Source organism: Pseudophryne corroboree, chromosome 6 (assembly GCF_028390025.1).
Source record: "Pseudophryne corroboree isolate aPseCor3 chromosome 6, aPseCor3.hap2, whole genome shotgun sequence".
Lineage (NCBI taxonomy): Eukaryota > Metazoa > Chordata > Amphibia > Anura > Myobatrachidae > Pseudophryne > Pseudophryne corroboree.
In genome coordinates this window covers 14662447-14679986 of record NC_086449.1, presented here as the reverse complement: position 1 = coordinate 14679986, position 17540 = coordinate 14662447, and the positions used below count along the sequence as shown (strand labels likewise).

At 38.9% G+C, this 17540-nt stretch overlaps 3 pseudogenes; 2 read left to right on the top strand and 1 right to left on the bottom strand.

Annotated features, from left to right (window-relative positions):
• Window positions 1–3010: 3010 nt before the first annotated feature.
• Window positions 3011–3129, top strand: LOC134937368 (5S ribosomal RNA; annotated as a pseudogene).
• A 4713-nt stretch (window positions 3130–7842) lies between these two features.
• Window positions 7843–7961, bottom strand: LOC134939082 (5S ribosomal RNA; annotated as a pseudogene).
• A 6208-nt stretch (window positions 7962–14169) lies between these two features.
• On the top strand, window positions 14170–14288 carry LOC134936993 (5S ribosomal RNA; annotated as a pseudogene).
• Window positions 14289–17540: the final 3252 nt, after the last annotated feature.

Here is a 17540-nt window from a genome sequence, read left to right as displayed (position 1 = left end):
AGGTATTGTTTAACCATGTAACACATGTTGATTGTGAAAATATTTGTTACTAACCGATTTGTGTTTACACTTACTAACAATCGAGGTTTGACAACCACACTATTTGAAAGAAGAAAATGTAAAATAACCTTTACAAGCATTTTGCTTAGTAGTATCTGCTGAAAGACATTTAGCTTCCTAACATTTTTATTTTTTAAACAACCAACTTTTTTTGTTAAACAAAACATACCCACATACATTTTTTTATTTTTTCAATTTTATTTGTGCGCTTCACACATACACATATGTTGAAAAACAGCAACACCATCTTTTTATTTTCAAGTTTTGCAAATTCTGCTCCAATTGTATTCTTATTGAAACAAATATTTACACATAATTCCTTAAAGTAAGGTATGTAAATAACAGCAAAGAAACAATAATATTTAATGCTTGACCACTTCACAATAAAAAAAAACACTTTTTTTTTATAACAATGTTACTGTTGTTTCAAAATTAAAATATTTTGACTCCAAAAAAAGTGTGTTTGTTAAAACATATACCAATAATTGCTGTTGTGTAGTGTTTAGAGGCTAGAATTCACACTCTCTCTAGTTTAATATATTTGAACACAGTTATAGGGCTACACACTGGGCGATAATACTCAAAGATATGAATGATCTCGTTCATTAATGACCTAGATACCATTTATATATTTGAGTGTGGTGGCACCAGCGATGAACGATGCGCGGCTCCACGGTAGTTCATCGCTGGTACCCCGTCGCTTGTGCATGCAGGCCATTATGAATGAGATTGTCCATATTTGCCTGCACAGCTATGGAGCCGGGTGATGGGGGGTGAAAAAACTTCCATTTTCCCCCATCACTGCTCCCACCCCCCCGCCGCCGGGTCGCCCGTTGGCCGTATCAGCTTGGTGGCGGATTGCTCAATGTGTAGGACCCTTTATGGGCATTAGTCAATGTTTGAAGAAAAACACTGCAGTGTCTTTAAGATAATAATTGCTAAATTACCACAAGATCATTTGACTAATTAAGTAAAGATTGAATTGATTTACAATTGTTGAGTAGTTTCTTTAATTTGGGTGCAGGAAAGTAGGTCGTGCAATTTTTTAATGGAAAAACACTGTCGTTAGCAAAAAATGCAACATCAGAAACATGGACGCAAAAATTGCGATTATTAGGATGGTTTTCACAATATTTGCACATTTCACAAGGCGTACCTTCTTTTTGTTAAATGAAATTAGTGTTGCAGTTTTTCCGTTTGGTCGTGCTTTCGCAATTTTGCTTTTGCTCGCAATTTTTGCTAATTTGTAATTTTTCCAATCCCTACTGAATTTGCTCCTTAATCCCTGGATGTATTGTTCTCTCTGTATTGTATTGCAGCTGAGAACAATAGATGAAAGGCTTATGCTAATAAACCATGGTGTGCCTAGGCGCAGCCCAGAGGCCAAGATGAGTATGGTTTCATCTGTATTTGCTTCTTTTTGACTGGTTCCAAGTCAGCAATATAGAGTCATGTACAGCTTTGACTTTTTCTATCTCAACTTAGGGTAGTGCATGCATATAAAGGGGATGTAGTTACGATCCCGGCATTCGGGATCCCAGCGGTAACCATACCGACGCCGAGATCGTTCCCTCCAAAATGCCGGCAGAGGGCCAGGGCTATACCCACTCTTGGCTGTCGATGACACCCATAGATTGGGAAGAGAACCTGTAGCGAGCGCAGCAAACCTACCAAGCCCACAGCGTGGTGAGTGCAGGAGCACGCAAGGGGCTTGGTTGCGCTCACCCCCTGCCAGCATTCTGGCGGCCAGGATAACGGCATCAGTATGCTGACTTCCGGGATCCCATCCTCCGGTAAAGCATACCCAATGCACATAAAGCTATCTTACACAGATAGTAATTGCATAGAATATATATATATATATATATATATATAAATAGAGAACTCAGCACTCACTATAGCAAGCTCACTTATCCTCATAACATCAATAAATAAATGATGGGGGTTTAGTTAGTGAATTGGCCAATGCATAGAAGCCTGCATACCGGTCGTCAAGGTACCCCACCTTCATGCAGGTCCTACACTATCACAAAGCCTTAAGAATTAAAACCTTCCAAATGTATCACACATAATATAACTGCACACATGCCCACTAGGTTTAATGTATACCTGCCACAAATCTTATGGCTTTTAAAGGTACACTAGTCACTTGACACTGGTTGATAAATTACCAAGAAGCAGCTGACACAGGTTTAGAACAATTGAGATTACACAGGGGTGCATGAAAAGGCCTGTGACCACGGTTAATAAGAGTTAACCAAAGATTAACCCCATAATATACAATCAAATATAGAAAACCACAGCACTCGCCACCACAGAAGTGGGGTGCAGTGTCTGCACTCAGCACTCATAGGGTGGGGTGCATGCAGCCCATAGCCACCTACCCAAATACATACAAATAAATAGATAATTCAGCACTCACCATAGCAAGCTCATTTGTCCTCACATCATCAATAAATAATAAATAGAATGTGTCAGTAGATAAGAACCACTTGGCCCATCTAGTCTTCCCATTTTTTTTACCATATTTTTAGCTCAATCCTTATTTGATCCTTATTTCTTTGTAAGGATATCCTTATGTCTATCCCATGGATGTTTTAATTGCTCTATTGTCTTAGCCTCTACCACCTCTGGGTTGCAAAGGAAAAGAGAGACTCTTTGTTGGGGCACGCTTGAAAACTAAAACTTAACTTTTAATTAGAATCTGATTAAATTATGGTACACAAGATCAACACACATATATACATTTTTATGACACTTTAGGAAAAAGGCCACAGACTTGTTATAGCCTTTCTCCACTTGTGTTTTTTATTACAAGAAATGATTCTCACTCATGAAGTAATTAAGAGTAATCAATCTCCAATTAATGTAACTAATAAAGATGACAATAGAAGTACTTCTTCTGGTATATGCCAATAACCACACACCATTGTATTCACAATCTATGTGATATTACTGCCATATCTCACTGGGGACGCCCAACCTCGCCTGATCTTGGAAGCTAAGCAGTGAACAGCCTGATTAGTACCTATATGGGAGACTGCTAGGGAATATCAGGTGCAGTAATAAATACCTCTGGTTTTATGTGAAAAGGAGAGGTGTTGGAGCAACTTTTGACCATACCGATTTCACACCTATATTTCCCTCTTCTTATTCAATTAGTTTCTCGGATCATTTATTTATTTTATTCGTCTTCTCATCTATTGCACTTGATTATCATAAATTTGAAGGTAGCAGATTAACCTTTACCAGGATATATCATTTATATAGGCAATTTTTGAAGGACTATAATCGTAGTCTAATTTTACCATATCTAATGCCTATGTACTTTATGCTAAGGATTTCTTATTATCCTGAGATATTGAAATCTAATTTCTAATATTTTCACCTCAGGTGTCACTGTCATCTTTATTAGTTACATTAATTGGAGATTGATTACTCTTAATTACTTCATGAGTGAGAATCATTTCTTGTAATAAAAAACACAGGTGGAGAAAGGCTATAACAAGTCTGTGGCCTTTTTCCTAAAGTGTCATACAAAATGTATATATGTGTGTTGATCTTGTGTACCATAATTTAATCAGATTCTAATTAAAAGTTAAGTTTTAGTTTTCAAGCGTGCCCCAACAAAGAGTCTCTCTTTTCCTTTGCAACCCTGATATGTACCATTGACTCTGGGTGCACCACCAACAAACTCCTTGATTACCGATACAGGCATTTCTTATGCATATGCACTGTTGGTTCACAAGGGACAAATTCTGTAAGAGCCCATTATAAAGAAATGTTTATAGTCCTGTGCGGCACCAAATTAACCCTTTTCCTCTACCACCTCTGATGGGATGCTATTCCACTTGTCCACTACCCTTTCTGTGAAATAATTTTTCCTCAAGTCCCCCCTGACCCCCCCCCCTCCCACCAGTCTCAGTGTATGTCTTCGTGTCCTATTGCTTCTCTTCATTTGAATTTTTTCCCTCCTGGACTTTGTTAAAACCATTAGAAACATAGAATTTGTCGGCAGATAAGAACCACTTGGCCCATCTAGTCTGCCCCTTATTATTTTTTTTATTTTTTTATATTATTTTGTATCACTAACCTTATTTGATCCTTATTTCTTTGTAAGGATATCCTTATGTCTATCCCATGCATGTTTAAATTGCTCTACTGTCTTAGCCTCTACCACCTCTGATGGGAGGCTATTCCACTTGTCCACTACCCTTTCTGTGAAATAGTTTTTCCGCAAATTTCCCCTAAACCTCCCCCCTCCAGTCTCAGTGCATGTCCTTGTGTCCTATTGCATCTCTTCATTTGGAGAATGTTTCCCTCCTGGACTTTGTTAAAACCCTTCATATATTTGAAAGTTTCTATCATGTCCCCCCTTTCCCTTCTCTGCTCCAAACTATACATATTGAGATTTCTTAGTCTTTCTGGGTATGTTTTGTGATGTAGGCCATGCACCATTTTAGTTGCCCTCCTTTGTACAGTTTCATATGTATTAATATCCTTTTGAAGATATGGCCTCCAGAACTGAATACAGTATTCTAGATGAGGCCGTACCAATGACCTATACAGTGGCATTATTACTTCTTTCTTTCTGCTGCTGATTCCTCTCCCAATGCAGCCAAGCATCTGACTAGCCTTCCTCATTGCCTTGTTACATTGCTTACCTGCTTTAAAGTCATCTGAAATAGTGACTCCTAGATCCCTTTCCTCCTCAGTAGTTTCCAGTATAGTGCCATTAATACTGTATTTAGCTTTAGGATTTTTGAGACCCAAGTGCATGATTTTGCATTTTTTGACATTAAACTGTAATTGCCAGACTCTTGACCATTCCTCTAGTCTACCTAGATCCTCAATCATTTGTTTTATCCCACCTGGTGTGTCTACCCTGTTGCATACCTTTGTGTCATCTGCAAAAAGGCATACTTTCCCTTTAATGCCATTTGCAATGTCACCAATAAAGATATTAAAAAGCACTGGTCCAAGTACAGATCCCTGGGGTATTCCACTGGTAACATTTCCCTCCTGTGAATGCACTCCATTCACCACAACTCTCTGTTTTCTATCCTTCAACCAAGATCTTATCCATTCAATAATCCTAATATCCAATCCCAAACTTTCAAGTTTATTTAGCAGTCTGCGATGTGGAACTGTGTCAAAAGCCTTACTAAAGTCTAGATATGCTATATCCATGGCTCCACCTTTATCCATCACTTTAGTCACACAATCAAAAAAGTCAATAAGATTTGTTTGACATGATCTCCCCCCAGTGAATCCATGCTGTTTGGCATCCAGCAAATTGCTGGATTTGAGATAATCTACAACTCTTTCTTTTAAGAGTGTTTCCATCAATTTCCCTACTACTGATGTAAGACTCACTGGTCTGTAGTTGTTTGCCTATTCCTTGCTTCCACTTTTGTGTAGTGGGACTACGTTTGCTCTTTTGCAGTCCCCTGGAATTTCTCCTGTAGCTAATAACTGGTTGAATAATTCTATCAATGGTGCTACCAGCACCTCTTTAAGTTCTTTTAGTATCCTTTGATGTATCCCATCTGGCCCCATAGATTTGTCCACTTTCAGCTTTGAGAGTTCTGTTAGGACCTTCTCCTCTGTAAATGTACTTGTTTCATTTTCCTGAATATCCCTGCAACTTAACTGTGGCCCCATCTCCTCTCTTTCAGTAGTAAATACTGAGCAAAAATAATCATTAAGATGATCTGCTATTAAATTGTCTCCTTCAACAAGACTCCCAGTGTCCGTCTTTAGTTTTATAATTCCGCCTTTTGTTTTTCTCTTTTCACTTATATACCTAAAAAAAGTTTTGCCCCCTTTACCCACTGACTGGGCCATTTTCTCCTCAGCTTGTGCCTTTGCACATCTGATTACCTTCTTTGTCTCCTTCTGTCTAACAAGATATATCTTTTTGTCTTCATTATTTTGTGTCTGCTTATATTTCCTAAAAGCCATCTTTTTTGCTCTCACAATATTTGCTACTTCTTTTGCAAACCACACTGGCTTCCTTTTCCTTGTGTTTTTCTAACAGTTTTGATACAAAGGTCTGTTGCCTTCAATATTGCACATTTGAATGTTTCCCAGCTCTCCTGCACTGTTTCCAAGTTCTCCACTCTGCCAAAGAATCACTTACACATTTTCCCATCCCTACAAAATCAGTCTTCCTAAAATCCAACACCTGTGTTTTTGTATGGGACGAGTCAGTCTCTGTCTTAATGCTGAACCATACTGCTTGATGATCACTGGATCCCAGGTTTTCACCCACTTTTACGTCCGATAATCTGTCTCCATTTGTAAGTATTAAGTCTAATATTGCGTCTTTCCGAGTGGGCTCCCTCACCAATTGGTGGAGGGATGCTCCCTGAAGGGAATTTAAAATGTTCCTACTTCTAGTGGAACTAGCAACAGACACCTCCCAGTTTACATCAGGAAGATTAAAGTCTCCCATGATTATTACCTCTCCTTTTAATGCCATTTTAGTTATGTCCTGCAATAGGTTCTTGTCAAGTTCCTCTTCCTGACCTGGTGGCCTGTATATCACGCCAATACGAATAATCAACTTTTCCCCTGTTTCTATGGTCACCCAAAGGGCCTCAGTTTTTTCTTCAATACTTTGTATTAATGTAGTATTTATGGAATTTTTTACATACATTGCTACCCCTCCTTTGATTTTTCCAATTCTGTCCTTCATAAATAAAGTATATCCCGGTATAGCTATGTCCCAGTCATGATTTTCATTGTACCATGGCTCTGTAATTGCCACAATGTCTAGATCATCCCTTGTCATTATTGCAGTTAGTTCTGGGATTTTATTTCCTAAGCTCCTAGCATTTGCACACATAGCTTTTAGAGTTTTGTTTGTGCTTTTTATGTTCCTAGCTATGTTCTTCACTCTGCCTATTTTTATTTGGTTTTGATCTGAATTATCTTCTGTTGCTGTGGATATGCTTCCTATTCCCTTTGCCTGCAGAAACAATACCTCTGTGTTGGGGGAGCAGATTTCTTTATTCCTATTTGGTTCACTGCCATTGATATATTTAGGGTTTTAACAAAGTACAGGAGGGAAACATTCTGCAAATGAAGATATATTGCACATATTACTACAGTCAGTGGAGCTTGGCTAGTTTATTTGTTTTCCTATTGACAGTATTTTTTTTATTTTTTTTAAATATGTTTATTGAAAGTTTTTCAGTTATACAGAAATGAACAGAAAAATCAGCAAACAAGAAAATGCTGAATCGAATATGTACGTAAATTCAAATACAGAGTGGAATAGAACATTCTATTACGAAGACTCCTTGGTATAGAGAAGGAGTATGATATACATCAAATCTTAAGATACTTTCAAAAAATAGATCTTAGGTGTGAAGCCTTAACACGGTAAGCCAGATGTAGGTTATATCACACATAAACCCTTAAAGTGTATAAAAGGGTAATAAGGAAAGGAGAGAAAAAGGAAAAGTGACCTTTGTTGGGAGCACTGACTCTTGGAAACAATTATGGTTTTAGATTATGCGTAATGAGGTAGAAATGAGATAATTAAAACGTAACCTTTAATTATTTTTAAATAAGATAAGAGTACACAAGAGATTTTTAATACTGTGTTTAAAAATATGGTTAAACAACGTGAATCATAGGTTTGAAATTACGACTGTGAATATATAGATGAATAAATAAGGCAGAAATACGGCACGAAATGCAGCAAAACCTAACAAGCCCGCCAGGTATTAATTTCTGAGGTTAGTGCAATAGCCGATGTATTGCCGTCAAAAAAACCTACAACACCTGGTATTCCTTAGTGGTCAACCACCTAAGTACTGACCAGGCCCAACACCGTATTGCTTCCAAGATCAGACGAGATTGGGCATGTGCGGTGTGGTATGGTAGTAGATTTAAGGTTGATGAGGCAAAAACCTGCAGCTGGTATGCAGCTATTAAATACACCATAAGCCTGGTTGTTATGATGGGCAGATGATCTCTTGAAAGAGAAACATATGTTTGACCGTCATTGCACCAAATTGTACCCCAAATGTATAAGTATATGGATGGTTAAATCATATGGTCAATCAGTTTTGCCAACAGGAGCCGCCTGTATGTTGCTTTTTTGTGCTGTGCAACATCATTCAAAATGGGTTTTTATCATTCGGTAAGGCAAAAATAAACCCTTGTTATATTGAGGACATGCCAACAAGATTAATGAACATCAAAGCATAATATGTTTCAAGAGATATAATATAATTAAAGCTGAAACTGAAATGATCTAGAACATTCCACCTTCCTCCCCCTCCACCTTCACAAAAAGTATAGGGCAGGGAATGGAAATGGACCAGAAAACATATTTATCAGCTGAAAATACAGATTAGCAGAAGTGGATAAGTAGATAGGAAATGTATCTCCAGAGACACAATCTCTATTATCCACACGGAGGCTAACTAAACCATTAGAGCCTGAAATACCAAGTGCTGTATTTGTAACAATCTTGTTGAGCTGTTATGCTTTCAATAAAGAAACAAATATGCATGTATCCACAGTGTATCCACAATGTATCAGTCAAAATTGTGACATAAATCCATGCCAGATATCATTTGTGCTGTACTAGCAAGGGTATATGCTCTAGTTTTATGACTGTGTTTGAAACCTGTGTAAAGAAACAATGCTGATTTCACAGGGATAAGAGAGTGACGACACCTGTACTGTAATTGCTACAGCCCTAAATGGTAACAAATTGTTCCTGATTATAGTGTGTCAGCCACATAAGGACACAGAAAGTGTCAAATATCACCATATGTGTTGATAGCACCTAGAAAGCAATAGTTTTCATATGCAGTGAATAATGCCTTTAGTAAGTGGCATAAATTTGCCGGAAAAAGACCAATGCACATAGTGTTAAATTACATCTGTGCGTGGCTGGAGAGCGGGAGACGAAAAATGTGCAGGATAAGAAAAAATATATCTATACTTATGACCGCATGGTGTATGTTTCCTGCTCGCTAAATGCCGTTGAGAGCTCGACTTCACGAGCTGTGTATCTCTGCGGCTCGCCTGGTCTCCTCTCCTGCCGGTCTGCTGGTCACGTGAGCGCGCTCACCGTCACCACGTCCACCTCCCTACGTACGTTTCACAGTTGCTTGTTCACGGGTAGTGTGAACACAAGGTGTCCAGACCCAGTTTTAATCTACAAGGGTGATTACTGATTGGCTACACCTATTAGTCATTATCATAATAAGGTCTGACAAAGTGTAATGAGCTGCATATTTAAACAGAAATGAGTAATTGCTGAGTAGATGTCCTGCACATGTTGAAGCAGATATAGGTAATTTACTGAGTAGATGTCCTGCACACAGCTTTGGAAGGTATCTTTAGAGGTGAAATGAGATGCTGTCTATATTTGATATGAATAATTTTTTTTGTAAAAGTTGTGTGAATTAGTGATAAGATAAAATTATTATTTGTTGTATATAAAAATAATTTTTTACACATATATAAATATATAAATTGAAGAGGAATTTGATCAGAGTAATTGTTGGTGGGTAAAATGGACGAATAGTAAGGAAAAATGTGAGCCGTGTTGGTTAATGGTAACTGAATTTTTGAAAGTAATTGGGGTGTTGTGATGGGAATAAATGTGTGTGTGGGTAAAGAGGGGAAGAGCGGGGGAGGGGAGTATGTTTAGTGAAAGAATTGTATACTAAATAGTGGATAATGCGAAAAATGTATAATGGGGACATGCAAGTGCTATGGATGATTGTGGGAATGGATGCTAATAATGTGTGGGAGGAAGGGGGATGTTAGATGCCAGGAAGAAAAATTGGGAAAGTTATGTGAAAAATACGTGAAAAAATGTATATGTGAGATGCATATGTGAAAAACTGTTAGTGATGATATCCTGCTAGTGAGTCGGTGAGAAAAATGAAGGGGGGGATTTGTGAGGGAAAATTTGATTAGGTGGAGGGGGGGAAGGGGGGTTTTGGGGGGGGTTTGAGGAGGGAAGGGAAGGGGGAAAGTTAGGGAAGGGAATGTGATGAAGTAAAACAAAGTGGTCCCTACTGAGATAATAGTTGTTGCTAGCGTAGCTCCCTTACATACAGTAATGAAATGGTCAGGTTGGAAGGAAAGCGCCAAAATTAATAGTTTCATTAAGTCCTTGAGGGTGTAGTGAGTCCAGTCTGAAAGTCCACTCACATTCCTTCCGTGAGAGAGTTTTAGTCCAGTCTCCTCCTCGTATTCCAAGTTTAACTTGCTCTAGTCCACAGACTCTGAGTTCATCCCACCGACCTGCATGGTTGGAAACTAAATGTCGTGCTACGGAGGTGATTTGCTTCATTTTTTGTAGATCTTTTGTCACATTGCGAATGGATCCAACGTGTTCCAGAATTCTTTGCTTGAAGGCTCTAGTCGTCATGCCCACATACCTTTGTCCACAAGCGCACACTATACAATAGATCACTCCGTCTGTTGAGCAGTTAATAAAGTGTCTGAGTTTAATGTCTTTTCCATAGCGGTCCTGGATATGATCAGTCTTAAGGATGTATTGACATGCTCTACAGTGACCACATGGATGTGTGCCGGTCGTAGGTTGTGATTTTCATCGGGTTGTTTGGAAATGGCTGGACACCAATCTGTCTTTCAGGGGCACAGCTATGGGGGCAGCGTGTGCCAACACGTACGCTAATATTTTCCTAGGATGGTGGGAACGCGGATTTGTGTTCAGCGACAGCAACGATGTCTTTACATCCAATATCATCATGTGGGTAAGGTACATCGATGATATTTTGATGATATGGGAAGGTGACGTACAGATGCTTCTCTTACTCATTGAACATCTCAATAACAATAATCTTAATATTCAACTTACCCGTCATATCAGTCAAGATGAACTCCCGTTTCTGGATGTTCTAATTTACAAAGATGAAAGCGAAATGCTCTCAACAAAACTGTATAGGAAGGAGACATCTTCCAACACTCTGTTACATCAAACTAGCTCCTATTTTCCTCCAACAATTATGAACATACCTAAGGGGGAATATCTACGCTTAAGAAGGAACTGCTCCAACGACGAGGACTTTGCGGAACAAAGCAAAGACCTCTCGAAGAGATTACGCGAGAGAGGATACAGCAATACTTCTATCAAGAAAGCTAGTAGAAACATTCAGACTATCCAGAGAGAGCATTTAATCTTTGAAAAGAAACAAAAGAAACAAGAGGACAACACCATCAGATTTGTAGGGGGTTTCTGTCAAGAGTGGCATCAGGTCAAACAAGCTATTCAAAAACACTGGGGAATCCTCCACTTGGATCCTACCCTATCTCAAAAACTTGGACCACAAGTATCCATGAGCTGGCGGAGATCGAGAAATTTGAAAGACAGATTGGTGTCCAGCCATTTCCAAACAACCCGATGAAAATCACAACCTACGACCGGCACACATCCATGTGGTCACTGTAGAGCATGTCAATACATCCTTAAGACTGATCATATCCAGGACCGCTATGGAAAAGACATTAAACTCAGACACTTTATTAACTGCTCAACAGAAGGAGGGATCTATTGTATAGTGTTCGCTTGTGGACAAAGGTATGTGGGCATGACGACTAGAGCCTTCAAGCAAATAATTCTGGAACACATTGGATCCATTCGCAATGCGACAAAAGATCTACAAAAAATGAAGCAAATCACCTCCGTAGCACGACATTTAGTTTCCAACCATGCAGGTCGGTGGGATGAACTCAGAGTCTGTGGACTAGAGCAAGTTAAACTTGGAATACGAGGAGGAGACTGGACTAATACTCTCTTACGGAAGGAATGTGAGTGGACTTTCAGACTGGACTCACTACACCCTCAAGGACTTAATGAAACTATTAATTTTGGCGCTTTCCTTCCAACCTGACCATTTCATTACTGTATGTAAGGGAGCTACGCTAGCAACAACTATTATCTCAGTAGGGACAACTTTGTTTTACTTCATCACATTCCCTTCCCTAACTTTCCCCCTTCCCTTCCCTCCTCAAACCCCCCCCCCAAAACCCCCCTTCCCCCCCTCCACCTAATCAAATTTTCCCTCACAAACCCCCCCCTTCATTTTTCTCACCGACTCACTAGCAGGATATCATCACTAACAGTTTTTCACATATGCATCTCACATATACATTTTTTCACGTATTTTTCACATAACTTTCACAATTTTTCTTCCTGGCATCTAACATCCCCCTTCCTCCCACACATTATTAGCATCCATTCCCACAATCATCCATAGCACTTGCATGTCCCCATTATACATTTTTCGCATTATCCACTATTTAGTATACAATTCTTTCACTAAACATACTCCCCTCCCCTGCTCTTGCCCTCTTTACCCACACACACATTTATTCCCATCACAACACCCCAATTACTTTCAAAAATTCAGTTACCATTAACCAACACGGCTCACATTTTTCCTTACTATTCGTCCATTTTATCCACCAACAATTACTCTGATCAAATTCCTCTTCAATTTATATATTTATATATGTGTAAAAAATTATTTTTATATACAACAAATAATAATTTTATCTTATCACTAATTCACACAACTTTTACAAAAAAATCCTTATTCATATCAAATGTAGACAGCATCTCATTTCACCTCTAAATATACCTTCCATAGCTGTGTGCAGGACATCTACTCAGTAAATTACCTATATCTGCTTCAACATGTGCAGGACATCTACTCAGCAATTACTCATTTCTGTTTAAATATGCAGCTCATTTCACTTTGTCAGACCTTATTATGATAATGACTAATAGGTGTAGCCAATCAGTTATCACCCTTGTAGATTAAAACTGGGTCTGGACACCTTGTGTTCACACTACCCGTGAACAAGCAACTGTGAAACGTACGTAGGGAGGAGGACGTGGTCACGGCGAGCGCGCTCACGTGACCAGCAGACCGGCAGGAGAGGAGACCAGGCGAGCCGCAGAGATACACAGCTCGTGAAGTCGAGCTCTCAACGGCATTTAGCGAGCAGGAAACATACACCATGCGGTCATAAGTATAGATATATTTTTTCTTATCCTGCACATTTTTCGTCTCCCGCTCTCCAGCCACGCACAGATGTAATTTAACACTATGTGCATTGGTCTTTTTCCGGCAAATTTATGCCACTTACTAAAGGCATTATTCACTGCATATGAAAACTATTGCTTTCTAGGTGCTATCAACACATATGGTGATATTTGACACTTTCTGTGTCCTTATGTGGCTGACACACTATAATCAGGAACAATTTGTAACCATTTAGGGCTGTAGCAATTACAGTACAGGTGTCGTCACTCTCTTATCCCTGTGAAATCAGCATTGTTTCTTTACACAGGTTTCAAACACAGGCATAAAACTAGAGCATATACCCTTGCTAGTACAGCACAAATTATATCTGGCATGGATTTATGTCACAATTTTGACTGATACATTGTGGATACACTGTGGATACATGCATATTTGTTTCTTTATTGAAAGCATAACAGCTCAACAAGATTGTTACAAAGACAGCACTTGGTATTTCAGGCTCTAATGGTTTAGTTAGCCTCCGTGTGGATAATAGAGATTGTGTCTCTGGAGATACATTTCCTATCTACTTATCCACTTCTGCTAATCTGTATTTTCAGCTGATAAATATGTTTTCTAGTCCATTTCCATTCCCTGCCCTATACTTTTTGTGAAGGTGGAGGGGGAGGAAGGTGGAATGTTCTAGATCATTTCAGTTTCAGCTTTAATCATATTATATCTCTTGAAACATATTTATGCTTTGATGTTCATTAATCTTGTAGGCATGTCCTCAGTATAACAAGGGTTTATTTTTGCCTTACCGAACGATAAAAACCCATTTTGAATGATGTTGCACAGCACAAAAAAGCAACATACAGGAGGCTCCAGTTGGCAAAACTGATTGACCATATGATTTAACCCTCCATATACTTATACATTTGGGGTACAATTTGGTGCAATGACGGTCAAACATATGTTTCTCTTTCAAGAGATCATCTGCCCATCATAACAACCAGGCTTATGGTGTATTTAATAGCTGCATACCAGCTGCAGGTTTTTGCCTCATCAACCTTAAATCTACTACCATACCACACCGCACATGCCCAATCTCGTCTGATCTTGGAAGCAATACGGTGTTGGGCCTGGTCAGTACTTAGGAGGTTGACCACTAAGGAATACCAGGTGTTGTAGGTTTTTTGACGGCAATGCAACGGCTATTGCACTAACCTCAGAAATTAATACCTGGCAGGCTTGTTAGGTTTTGCCGCATTTTGTGCTGTATTTCTGCCTTATTTATTCATCTATATATTCACAGTTGTAATTTCAAACCTATGATTCACGTTGTTTAACCATATTTTTAAACACAGTATTAAAAATCTCTTGTGTACTCTTATCTTATTTAAAAATAATTAAAGGTTACATTTTAATTATCTCATATCTACCTCATTACGCATAATCTAAATCATAATTGTTTCCAAGAGTGAGTGCTCCCAACAAAGGTCACTTTTCCTTTTTCTCTCCTCTCCTTATTACCTATGTAATAGACCCATGGGAGCACCATCGACAATCACCCTTTTTTCTACCTACAAAAGAACTTTTTCTGTTCAATGGTAGATGTTGATTAATTCCGGAAGTTTTTCTGGCTGGTCGGTCTTCTTGGAAACACATTCAAATTACCTATCTATTTAACATCACTCAGTCCAGTGCGGCATCCTTAACCCAATTCTTTTCTGCATAGTGTATAAAAGGGTGTCAGACCCACACCCTTACACTTATCACTGTATAATCAGTACTTCCATACTGTATTAGTCAATGAAATACTAAATTCAAAGAGGCATAAAGAGGACAGCAAGAGAAAGTAGTAACAGAAATAGAAATAGAAGATGGGGAAACACAAGAGGAGAGGGAGGGTGGGGGTAGTGGATGCAGGCTAAAGATGAGTGAAGGGACCAGCCCTAATACTTAACATGTGTACTTTTATTGCCAGAGGAGACCATTTATAAATTATATCATTGAGATAATTAGTCATATGCATACAGTCTATATGAGGCCAAAGAACAATCAAGAGTTCTTAATATATGCTGTTTGGTTGTAGGAGGTAAAGTGTCTAAGACAGGACTCCATTTGAGGCAAAACTTTCGAGTGCTAAAAGAGGGTGACAATAACACTGTCTTTCTATCATAGTACATCAATTGTAATAGTTTTTGTTGAATTTCAGTAATGGTTGGGGCTGAACGTTTAACCCCACTTAATCAATATACATTTTCTACCGAGCGTGAGAATTACACTAATAATAGGAAAATATTTCGGAGCAATCTGCCAGTTTGCAAAATTTAAAGCAAGACATGCCAACTGATCCGGTAGCACATGTGAGGAAATTAACCTGTTAACATAAGCGAGAAGTTTACACCAAAAACGCTTAATCTTTCTGCATTCCCACACACAATGCATAAATGTTTCTGAGGCCCTCCCACATTTGTGGCATTCGCCAGTCTCTGAGGGAACCATATGAGCTCGTTGAGAGGGAGGGATGTAAGCTCTGTGTAGAAATCTCAAATTAACTTCCTGGAAATACGCTGAGGACAAAAATTTTAGAGATCTCTCACAAGAAAGTGTGAGATCAGCAATAGTTAACAAGTCAGGTTTATCAGCTTTCCATTTAGAAAATAAGTTGTCCCATTGTACAGTAGGCAAACAAGTTAACAGAATAGAGTACACATATTTCACTTTATATGGTCGTTTCTGAAAAGAATGTAGGAGAGCATCTATAGTCTGAGAGGTTGAATTTAAGCCACTGGGGTCTCCCCCTAGAGGCTGTTCACCATAGGAGAGAACAAAGTGACGCACCTGGAAATACATATACATGTGACGCGGAGATATTCCATATTATTGGCATAGATCCTGAAAGGAATATAAAGTTCCTCCAGGGTAAAAAACTTTATGGAAAGCATCGAGACCTTTCTCCTTCCATTGTAAGTATGTGGCATTGAGCAACGAGGGCGGGAACATTGGGTTTCCCCATAATGGGATATATTGGGAAAAGTGGGGATCTCGATGACATAATTTATTAATAGCTAACCATGCGGAAAAGGTGTCTCTGAATAATATATGGCTTTTTATTGGTGCAGGAATCCGAGTCGGGTGTAGGTGCAAGAGTGCGGTAGGAGCGTAAGGGGCAAATATCTTTGCTTCCAAATCATAATCAATATATTGTGATGAGCAATGGAGCCAGTCAGCAATGTATCTAAATTGAACTGCTAGGGAGTATGCCTGTGTATCTGGAGCTGCAAAGCCACCCTTTGATTTAGGAGATTTCAATTTCTGTCTGGCTATTCTTGGTCTTTTACCTTGCCAAAGGAACTTCGAAAATATTGCTTCAATCTTGAGAGTGTCAGCACGTGTTAACGATATAGGGAGCATTTGTATAAAATAAAATAGCTTTGGGAAAATAATGCAATTAATCACTTCCATTCTGCCTAATAGAGACAGAGGTAAGTCCTTCCAGGAGTCCAATTTGAGGGTTACATTTTCTATAACAGGGGAGTAATTAATTCTATAGAGATTGGATAAATCTGTGCAAACATTAATACCTAAATATTTAAAGTGGGAATGAGTCATTTTAAAAGCAGTTACATCTGGGTGGGAAAGTAAGGAAGTTGACGGTTTACCTAATATTAAGAGTTCCGATTTATTAACATTGATTCTATACCCGGCTACTTTCCCAAAGGAATATATCAATTGTAATAAGGAAGGTAGAGATTGTTCTGGCTTTGTTAAAAATAACAGAGTATCATCCGCAAATAATGCAATTTTCAGAATTTGTGAGTCAATTGAGATTCCGTGTATCTGAGGTGAGCTACGTATAGCTAGCACTAGGGGTTCAATCGAGAGATCGAAAAGGAGAGGCTACAGGGGGCAACCCTGTCTCGTCCCCCTTTGCAACACGAATGAGGAGGAGAGAAGTCCATTGCAGGAAATAGAGGAAGAAGGTGAGGAGTATAAGATTCGTAAAATTGAAATAAAAGTCTCAGGGAAACCAAAATTATGTAGGGTTTTAAAAAGAAAGGGCCACAATAAAAGGTCAAAGGCCTTTTCTGCATCAATAGATAATATGAGAGCAGGGGAAGAAGTGTCAGAAGAAATTGAGTTAGCATGCTGGATGACCGAGAGGACACGTCTGAGATTCACAACCGAGTGACGACCAGTTATAAAACCAGTCTGATCTTTGTGAACAAGAAGTGGCATAATTGGTTTTAGCCTTTGGGCTAGAATAGAGGTAAAAATTTTGAAGCCCACATTTAATAATGATATAGGCCTGTTTGAGCCCGGAAAGGAAAGATTTCGTCCTGGTTTAGGTAAAACTTTAATCACTGCGTCTGTAAATCTATCTGGCAGGATCCCCTCGGTCAAAATTCTATTAAAAACAGCTTGCAGAGTCGAGCCTAT